Here is a 10,344-nt window from a genome sequence, read left to right on the forward strand (position 1 = left end):
GGCCAGGACAGCATTGGAATTCTTGAGTCCACAGTTAACAAAAACGATGGCTGACGGTTTTCATAACAGATGTGTTGAGTCCGGGGCAAACATGAGTGACATGGGTATTATCAGCTTCCAGGCAGAATCCTACATTTTCTGGTTTGAAGTGTCAGTTCAGCTCTAAATCTTAAGATCTGCATGTTTGGTGTATTGGGCAAATTGAGTTCAATGTTATGAACGTCCTTTTCTCAGACCACTACTGTTCATGTTACCCTCTCCCCACTGACAATAATTTTTAAAAAAAATATGTTTATTCAAAGTTTTTCCAACAAAAACTTTCAACCAATTATACCCCTCCCCCCGTAATAGAAAAGAAGAAAGAGAAAAGAACAGAACAGAACATAAACATATCAATCAAACATAATACAGAACTTATACAATGGGTTTCTCCCGCACATATGAACCCTCCCATATGCTTTTTTACAAGTACCCCTAGGAAAAAAAAACTCCCCCGCCTGCCCAAATACCCCCCCGAAAGGGACACCCCCCTCCCCTCCCCGGGTTGCTGCTGCTGCTGACCGACCTCATTCTAACGCTCCGCGTGATAGTCTAGGAACGGTTGTCACCGCCTGAAGAACCCCTGCGCAGACCCTCTCAAGGCAAACTTTATCCTCTCCAGCTTAATGAACCCTGCCATGTCATTTATCCAGGCTTCCACACTGGGGGGCTTCACGTCCTTCCACATGAGCAAGACCCTCCGCCGGACTACCAGGGACGCAAAGGCCAGAATATCGGCCTCTTTCGCCTCCTGCACTCCCGGCTCGTCCGCCACCCCAAATAATGCCAGCCCCCAACTTGGCTTGACCTGGACTTTCACCACCTTGGACATAGTCTTCGCGAAACCCCTCCAGAACCCATCCAGTGCCGGGCATGACCAGAACATGTGGGCATGATTCGCCGGGCTTTCCGAGCACCTCTCGCATCTGTCCTCCATCACAAAGAACCTACTCAGCCTCGCCCCTGTCATATGCGTTCTGTGAATGACCTTAAACTGTATCAGGCTGAGCCTGGCACATGAGGAAGAGGAATTAACCCTACTCAGGGCATCAGCCCACATACCCTCTTCAATCTCCTCCCCCAACTCCTCCTCCCACTTGCCCTTCAGCTCCTCTACCGAAGCCTCCCCCTCTTCTTTCATCTCCTGATATATCGTCGAAACCTTGCCTTCTCCGACCCATACACCTGAAATCACCCTGTCCTGAATCCCCTGTGCCGGGAGCAACGGGAAACCCCTCACCTGCCGCCTCACAAACGCCCTCACTTGCATATACCTGAACGCATTTCCCGGGGGTAACCCAAACTTCTCCTCCAGCGCCCCTAGGCTCGCAAACATCCCGTCTATAAACAGGTCCCCCATCCTTCTGATCCCTGCCTGATGCCAGCTCCGAAAACCCCTGCCCATCCTTCCTGGGATGAACTGATGGTTCTCCCGGATCGGGGACCACACCGAGGCTCCCATCTCACCCCTATGTCGTCTCCACTGCCCCCAGATCTTTAGCGTTGCCGCCACCACCGGACTCGTGGTGTACCTTGTTGGCGAGAGTGGCAGCAGTGCCGTCACCAGCGCCCTCAGGCTCGTTCCTTTGCAGGACGCCATCTCCAACCTCTTCCATGCCGCCCCCTCTCCTTCTGTTACACACTTATGGATCATCGCCACGTTGGCTGCCCAATAATAGCCACCCAGATTCGGCAATGCCAGCCCTCCCTGTCCCTACTACGCTCCAGAAACCCCCTCCTTACCCTCGGGGTCTTGTTTGCTCATACAAAACCCATGATACTCCTACCTACCCGCTTAAAAAAGGCCTTGGTAATCATAATAGGAAGGCACTGGAACACAAAAAGAAACCTCGGGAGGACCATCATTTTAATCGACTGTACCCTGCCCGCTAGCGAGAGTGGCAACACATCCCATCTTTTGAAGTCCTCCTCCATCTGCTCCACTAGCCGCGTCAAATTAAGTTTGTGCAGGGCCCCCCAGCTCCGAGCTACCTGGATCCCCAAGTACCGAAAGCTCCTTTCCGCCCTCCTCAACGGTAGGTCGTCTATCCCTCTTCCCTGGTCTCCTGGATGCACCACAAAGAGCTCACTTTTCCCTACATTGAGCTTATAGCCCGAGAAGTCCCCAAACTCCCTTAGGATCCGCATGACCTCCACCATTCCCTCCACTGGATCTGCCACATACAGCAACAGGTTGTCCGCTTATAGCGACACCCGATGCTCCTCTCCCCCTCGGACCACCCCCCTCCATTTCCTGGACTCCACTGACAAGAATTTGATCCTTACCTTTCCCTTCATCTCCAACAAAAGTTGTCTTGAGTGCCTTAAATACAGATTTATACCAGCCTCCAGAGGATTACAGTGCGACAAATTATCTAGAAAGGAACATTAGAAATGTCGGGCTCATTGGGCACTATGAACAGGAAACAGAATGGTTTCTGATCACATTAATCAAAGTAAGAAATCTGTCATCACAATCAGAGACTTCAATGATCGTTGTGAAAACCCCGTTCTGCTTGACAAAATATTACATTCAGGCAAGAATCAAACACCAAACTCACAGTGGAATGTAAGATTTGTTTTCCAGATGGATGATGAACAGGCAAAGTTTGACTGTCAGTTCCAGAGGCGCAGACAAGATGGATCCAAAGATACAGACAAGCAGATTGACATAGAGATACAGACAATTGGACTGACGCAGCGATACAGAGGCGGACAGACCTAGACATGCAAATAGGTGGACACATCTCGGGGGAAAATCACCGGCCGCTTTCTAACTAATAAAAGTGTCCGTTCTGGGCAGAAATAGAGGGTCGTTCCCGGCGCTACCTAACAGCACTTTCTTTTAGTGCCCCAGTGGGGAATGCCCCCCCCCCCCCACCCCTCGAGCCCCACTCAGTGTTATTTCCTGCACCAAAGAGTTCCAGCAAGTGGAGCTCCTCTATGCAGGAAAAGATCAGGACGGCATTTAAAAATGGGGCGCTGATCTCTCGACCCACCCACCCCCCGACGCATCCCCTGTGGTAAACCACTGTTACACCTGTCTTAGGTGATGTAAGGTAGGACCTGTACTACAGGTTCGCCGGTAGCCCCTGCCTGCTGGCTCCGCCCAGTAGGAGTATAAATATGCGTCCCTCTATTCAGCAGCCATTTCGCCAGCTGTGTGGGAGGCCACACATCTTACTGCAATAAATCCAGTTATATCCAACCTTAGTCTTTGTACAATTGATCGTGCATCACCCCCATCCCCCCAACTCACCTGTAAGGGGTCGTTGACCCCATCACACATGGGCAGGGCATCCCGGTTGGGCAAAATCCCAGCGCCACATGGGCACCCCGACAATGCTAGGCTGGCAGTGCCACCTGGGCACCGCATCAGGCTGGCAATGCCAAAGTGTCCAGGTGGCACCATAAGGGTCAGGGTGCCACCCTGCCTGGTGGCCGACCACTCGGGGGGCCTCTGGTCACCTGGGAGACCCCCCCGCCCCCCAAGGTACCGTTCTGCCTGGTTCCCGTTTGTCAGAACCAGCACTGAAAGGCACACGGCTGGGGCCTCCTCAGTGAGGCTGATAGATGCCGGGTGGTCAATAGATCTTGTCTGAGCACGGTAAGTGGGTTCTTAAACTCGCATTAGCCATGCGAGACTAGTTCCGTTTATTACGTGTGGGGCCCAGATCTTGATATCTGGTGAGATCTTACGAGGCGTCAACGGCAGTCGGGAATCTTCCGAGGCCTCTCCTGGGATCTACAGGCCGCATCGTGCCCCAGTTCCGGCGGGACACACCTGGTAGATCACGGCCACTATGTGTGACCCAGAAATACCGGCAAATGGGTTGACCCAGAGATACAGGCAGACCAACCAACCCATATGAAGAGGGGTAAAACTGAAATGGCGATCCAGAGCGATGGACTGATCCAGAGATACAGACAGGAATAAGGAACAGACTCCCGCAGTTGAACATTTAACCCCTCAAGCCTGTTCCGCCATTAAATGAGATCATAGCTGACCTGTGACCAAATTGCAAATCCTCATCTTAGCCCCAAATCTCTTCATACCTTTGGTTAATAAAAAATTATCAATCCCAGATTTAAAATTTACAATTTATCTGGCATCAATTGCTACTTGCAGAAGGGAATTTCAAATTTTTGCTGACTTCTACGTGTAGAAGTGTTTCATAATTTCATTCCTGTCTGACTCTAATGTTTAGACTATATCTCAGAGGCATGACACCCCACCCAACCAGGGAAAATAAGTTTATCCCGGCAGCAGGGTAGCACAGTGGTTAGCTCCAGGGTCCCAGATTCGATTCCCGGCTTGGATCACTGTCTGTGCGGAGTCTGCATGTTCTCCCAGTGTCTGTGTGGGTTTCCTCCGGTTTCCCCCTACAGTCCAAAGATGTGCAGGTTTGGTGGATTGGCTATCCTAAAAAAAATGGTTAGGTGGGGTTACTGGGATAGGGTGCTCTTTCCAATGGCCGTGCAGACTCAATGGGCTGACTGGCCTCTTTCTACACTTTAAATTCTATGATTCTATCTCTGTTACTCTACCTGTTCCCTTTAATGTCATGAACTTTTTCAGCAAATTACTCCTTAATCGTCTAAATTCCCGGTTTGTTACACAATGCTGGTTTGCGTAATCTTTCCTTGTAATTTAACCCTTGGGAGTTCAGGTATCTGGTAAATCTATGTTGCATTCCCAACAAGGCCGATTTATCCTTCATACGCTGTGGTACCCAGAACACTCCAGCTGTGGCCTAACCAGGGCTTTGTGTAGATGAAGGATGACTTTTACCCCTTTCTTTCTAATCATCTAGATTTAACGGGCCAACTTTCCATGAGCCTTTTTGATCGCTTTCTAATGACCTGTGTACCTAGACCCTCGAGGTCTCTTTGGATCTCTGTTTCTAACTTTTCACCATTTAGAAAGTACCTATTCTATGCTTTTATGGGTAAAGTAGTTTACCTAATATATGCCGAGGCATACACTATTTACCACCCTTTTCAATAGAATAATTCACTATCTATTAATTCTCATTTTTTTTTTTTATTAAATATTTTATTGAAAATTTTTGGTCAACCAACACAGTACATTGTGCATCCTTTACACAATATTATAACAACACAAATAACAATGACCTATTTTATAAACAAAAAAAAATGAATAAATAATAAATAACAAAAATGAAAACTAGCCCTAATTGGCAACTGCCTTGTCACAAGTAACACTCTCCAAAAATATAATTTAACAGTCCAATATATAATTATCTGTAGCAACGACCTATACATACTATACAGTATATATTAACAACCCTGAGAGTCCTTCTGGTTCCTCCTCCCCCCCCCCTCCCCCCCCCCCCCCGATCCTGGGCTGCTGCTGCTGCCTTCTTTTTCCCATTCCGTCTATCTTTCTGCGAGGTATTCGACGAACGGTTGCCACCGCCTGGTGAACCCTTGAGCCGACCCCCTTAGGACGAACTTAATCCGCTCTAGCTTTATAAACCCCGCCATGTCATTTATCCAGGTCTCCACCCCCGGGGGCTTGGCTTCTTTCCACATTAGCAATATCCTGCGCCGGGCTACTAGGGACGCAAAGGCCAAAACATCGGCCTCTCTCGCCTCCTGCACTCCCGGCTCTTGTGCAACCCCAAATATAGCCAACCCCCAGCTTGGTTCGACCCGGACTCCTACTACTTTTGAAAGCACCTTTGTCACCCCCATCCAAAACCCCTGTAGTGCCGGGCATGACCAAAACATATGGGTATGATTCGCTGGGCTTCTCGAGCACCTCGCACACCTATCCTCCACCCCAAAAAATTTACTGAGCCGTGCTCCAGTCATATGTGCCCTGTGTAATACCTTAAACTGAATCAGGCTTAGCCTGGCACACGAGGACGACGAGTTTACCCTGCTTAGGGCATCTGCCCACAGCCCCTCCTCGATCTCCTCCCCCAGCTCTTCTTCCCATTTCCCTTTTAGTTCATCTACCATAGTCTCCCCTTCGTCCCTCATTTCCCTATATATGATACCTTACCATCCCCCACCCATGTCTTTGAGATCACTCTGTCCTGCACCTCTTGTGTCGGGAGCTGCGGGAATTCCCTCACCTGTTGCCTCGCAAAAGCCCTCAGTTGCATATACCTGAATGCATTCCCTTGGGGCAACCCATATTTCTCGGTCAGCGCTCTCAGACTCGCGAACTTCCCATCCACAAACAGATCTTTCAGTTGCGTTATTCCTGCTCTTTGCCACATTCCATATCCCCCATCCATTCCCCCCGGGGCAAACCTATGGTTGTTTCTTATCGGGGAACCCCCCAAGGCTCCAGTCTTTCCCCTATGCCGTCTCCACTGTCCCCAAATCTTCAGTGTAGCCACCACCACCGGGCTTGTGGTGTAGTTCCTCGGTGAGAACGGCAATGGGGCTGTCACCATAGCCTGTAGGCTAGTCCCCCTACAGGACGCCCTCTCTAATCTCTTCCACGCCGCTCCCTCCTCCTCTCTCATCCACTTACTCACCATTGAAATATTAGCGGCCCAATAATACTCACTTAGGCTCGGTAGTGCCAGCCCCCCCCTATCCCTGCTACGCTGTAAGAATCCCTTCCTCACTCTCGGGGTCTTCCCGGCCCACACAAAACCCATGATGCTCTTTTCAATCCTTTTAAAAAAAGCCTTTGTGATCACCACCGGGAGGCACTGAAACACAAAGAGGAATCTCGGGAGGACCACCATCTTAACCGCCTGCACCCTCCCTGCCATTGACAGGGATACCATATCCCATCTCTTGAAATCCTCCTCCATCTGTTCCATCAACCGCGTTAAATTTAACCTATGCAACGTGCCCCAATTCTTAGCTATCTGGATCCCCAGGTAACGAAAGTCCCTTGTTACCTTCCTCAACGGTAGGTCCTCTATTTCTCTACTCTGCTCCCCTGGATGCACCACAAACAACTCACTTTTCCCCATGTTCAATTTATACCCTGAAAAATCCCCAAACTCCCCAAGTATACGCATTATTTCTGGCATCCCCTCCGCCGGGTCCGCCACGTATAGTAGCAAATCGTCCGCATACAAAGATACCCGGTGCTCTTCTCCTCCCCTAAGTACTCCCCTCCACTTCTTGGAACCCCTCAACGCTATCGCCAGGGGCTCAATCGCCAGTGCAAACAATAATGGGGACAGAGGGCATCCCTGCCTTGTCCCTCTATGGAGCCGAAAATATGTAGATCCCCGTCCATTCGTGACCACGCTTGCCACTGGGGCCCTATACAACAGCTGCACCCATCTAACATACCCCTCTCCAAAACCAAATCTCCTCAACACCTCCCACAAATAATCCCACTCCACTCTATCAAATGCTTTCTCGGCATCCATCGCCACTACTATCTCCGTTTCTCCTTCTGGTGGGGCCATCATCATTACCCCTAACAACCTCCGTATATTCGTGTTCAGCTGTCTCCCCTTCACAAACCCAGTTTGGTCCTCGTGGACCACCCCCGGGACACATTCCTCTATTCTCATTGCCATTACCTTGGCCAGGACCTTGGCATCTACATTTAGGAGGGAAATAGGTCTATAGGACCCGCATTGTAGCGGGTCCTTTTCCTTCTTTAAGAGAAGCGATATCGTTGCTTCAGACATAGTCGGGGGCAGTTGTCCCCTTTCCTTTGCCTCATTAAAGGTCCTCGTCAGTACCGGGGCGAGCAAGTCCACATATTTTCTATAGAATTCGACTGGGAATCCATCCGGTCCCGGGGCCTTTCCCGCCTGCATGCTCCTAATTCCTTTCACCACTTCTTCTACCTCGATCTGTGCTCCCAGTCCCACCCTTTCCTGCTCTTCCACCTTGGGAAATTCCAGCCGATCCAAGAAGCCCATCATTCTCTCCCTCCCATCCGGGGGTTGAGCTTCATATAATTTTTTATAAAATGTCTTGAACACTCCATTCACTCTCTCCGCTCCCCGCTCCATCTCTCCTTCCTCATCCCTCACTCCCCCTATTTCCCTCGCTGCTCCCCTTTTCCTCAATTGGTGTGCCAGCAACCTGCTCGCCTTCTCCCCATATTCGTACTGTACACCCTGTGCCTTCCTCCATTGTGCCTCTGCAGTGCCTGTAGTCAGCAAGTCAAATTCTACATGTAGCCTTTGCCTTTCCCTGTACAGTCCCTCCTCCGGTGCTTCCGCATATTGTCTGTCCACCCTCAAAAGTTCTTGCAGCAACCGCTCCCGTTCCTTACTCTCCTGCTTCTCTTTATGTGCCCTTATTGATATCAGCTCCCCTCTAACCACCGCCTTCAACGCCTCCCAGACCATTCCCGCCTGGACCTCCCCATTATCATTGAGTTCCAAGTACTTTTCAATGCACCCCCTCACCCTTAGACACACACCCTCATCTGCCATTAGTCCCATGTCCATTCTCCAGGGTGGGCGCCCTCCTGTTTCTTCCCCTATCTCCAAGTCCACCCAGTGTGGAGCGTGATCCGAAATGGCTATAGCCGTATACTCCGTTCCCCTCACCTTCGGGATCAATGCCCTACCCAGCACAAAAAAGTCTATTCGCGAGTAGACTTTATGGACATAGGAGAAAAACGAGAACTCCTTACTCCTAGGTCTGCTAAATCTCCACGGGTCTACACCTCCCATCTGCTCCATAAAATCTTTAAGTACCTTGGCTGCTGCCGGCCTCCTTCCAGTCCTGGACTTCGACCTATCCAGCCCTGGTTCCAACACCGTATTAAAATCTCCCCCCATTATCAGCTTTCCCATCTCTAGGTCCGGAATGCGTCCTAGCATCCGCCTCATAAAATTGGCATCATCCCAGTTCGGGGCATATACGTTTACCAAAACCACCGTCTCCCCCTGTAGTTTGCCACTCACCATCACGTATCTGCCCCCGTTATCCGCCACTATAGTCTTTGCCTCGAACATTATCCGCTTCCCCACTAATATAGCCACCCCCCTGTTTTTCGCATCTAGCCCCGAATGGAACACCTGCCCCACCCATCCTTTGCGTAGCCTAACCTGGTCTATCAGTTTCAGGTGCGTTTCCTGTAACATAACCACATCTGCCTTAAGTTTCTTAAGGTGTGCGAGTACCCGTGCCCTCTTTATCGGCCCGTTCAGCCCTCTCACGTTCCACGTGATCAGCCGAGTTGGGGGGCTTCCTACCCCCCCCCCCTTGTCGATTAGCCATCACCTTTTTCCAGCTCCTCACCTGGTTCCCACGCAGCTGTATCTCCCCCAGGCGGTGCCCCCCGCCCATCCTCTCCCATACCAGCTCCCCCCTCTCCCCAGCAGCAGCAACCCAGTAATTCCCCCCTCCCACCCCCCCCCACTAGATCCCCCGCTAGCGTAATTACTCCCCCCATGTTGCTCCCAGAAGTCAGCAAACTCTGGCTGACCTCGGCTTCCCCCCGTGACCTCGGCTCTCACCGTGCGACGCCCCCTCCTTCCTGCTTCTCTATTCCCGCCATGATTATCATAGCGCGGGAACCAAGCCAGCGCTTCTCCCTTGGCCCCGCCCCCAATGGCCAACGCCCCATCTCCTCCACCTCCCCTCCTCCCCCCATCACCACCTGTGGGAGAGAGAAAAGTTACCACATCGCAGGATTAGTACATAAAACCCCTCTTTGCCCCCCACATTCGCCCCACCACTTTGTTCGAACGTTCTTTTTAATAACCCGCTCATTCCAGTTTTTCTTCCACAATAAAAGTCCACGCTTCATCCGCCGTCTCAAAGTAGTGGCGCCTCCCTCGATATGTGACCCACAGTCTTGCCGGTTGCAGCATTCCAAATTTTATCTTCTTTTTATGAAGCACCGCCTTGGCCCGATTAAAGCTCGCCCTTCTTCTCGCCACCTCCGCACTCCAGTCTTGATAAACGCGGATCACCGCGTTCTCCCATTTACTGCTCCGAGTTTTCTTCGCCCATCTAAGGACCATTTCTCTATCCTTAAAACGGAGGAATCTCACCACTATGGCTCTGGGAATTTCTCCTGCTCTCGGTCCTCGCGCCATCACTCGGTATGCTCCCTCCACCTCCAACGGACCCGCCGGGGCCTCCGCTCCCATTAACGAGTGCAGCATCGTGCTCACATATGCCCCGACGTCCGCTCCCTCCACACCTTCAGGAAGACCAAGAATCCTCAGGTTGTTCCTCCTTGCGTTGTTTTCCAGTGCCTCCAACCTTTCCACACATCGTTTCTGATGTGCCTCCTGCGTCTCCGTCTTCACCACCAGGCCCTGTATATCGTCCTCATTCTCGGCTGCCTTTGCCTTCACAACCCGAAGCTCCCGCTCCTGGGTC

The sequence above is a fragment of the Scyliorhinus torazame genome, chromosome 28 (genome assembly GCF_047496885.1).
Source record: "Scyliorhinus torazame isolate Kashiwa2021f chromosome 28, sScyTor2.1, whole genome shotgun sequence".
Classification (NCBI taxonomy): Eukaryota; Metazoa; Chordata; class Chondrichthyes; order Carcharhiniformes; family Scyliorhinidae; genus Scyliorhinus; species Scyliorhinus torazame.